General features: G+C 31.6%; 1 pseudogene; it reads left to right on the plus strand.

Moving 5' to 3' along the window:
* The window catches only part of LOC119587021, an 8,322-nt pseudogene that overhangs the window by 2,569 nt on the left and 5,339 nt on the right, over nucleotides 1-414 (plus strand).

The raw sequence follows: 414 nt of genomic DNA on the forward strand, positions 1-414 counted from the left end.
ACTGCCCCAGCAATTTTCTGAATGAGAGAAATATGGTCATTTTTGCCAAATGAATTGATAATCAGGGACTTATGATTATCTGTAACCATGATCTTTTAGAATTGTATGATATTATTATTTTTAACATTGACATTAAATTTGCCTTTTTTTTTTATAGATGTCGAATGTAATGTTATTGGCAGTTACACTGTGCAATTCCTGGAATGAAGGGTTCACTGAACGAATCCAAACATCTTTAGCTACTAATCTAGTTCAGCTTATAACAAACATGAGGGTAAGTTATCACATATTTTTTATGTGTAGAATAGTGTATCCAAGAATAATTTTTGTTTAGTACTGTGTCAACATAATAAAAAGACCTTCAGGGTAATAGCAGAAGATTTGATGTACCGGTACCTTTGCTCATTTTGCCAA

Source organism: Penaeus monodon, chromosome 22 (assembly GCF_015228065.2).
Source record: "Penaeus monodon isolate SGIC_2016 chromosome 22, NSTDA_Pmon_1, whole genome shotgun sequence".
Lineage (NCBI taxonomy): Eukaryota > Metazoa > Arthropoda > Malacostraca > Decapoda > Penaeidae > Penaeus > Penaeus monodon.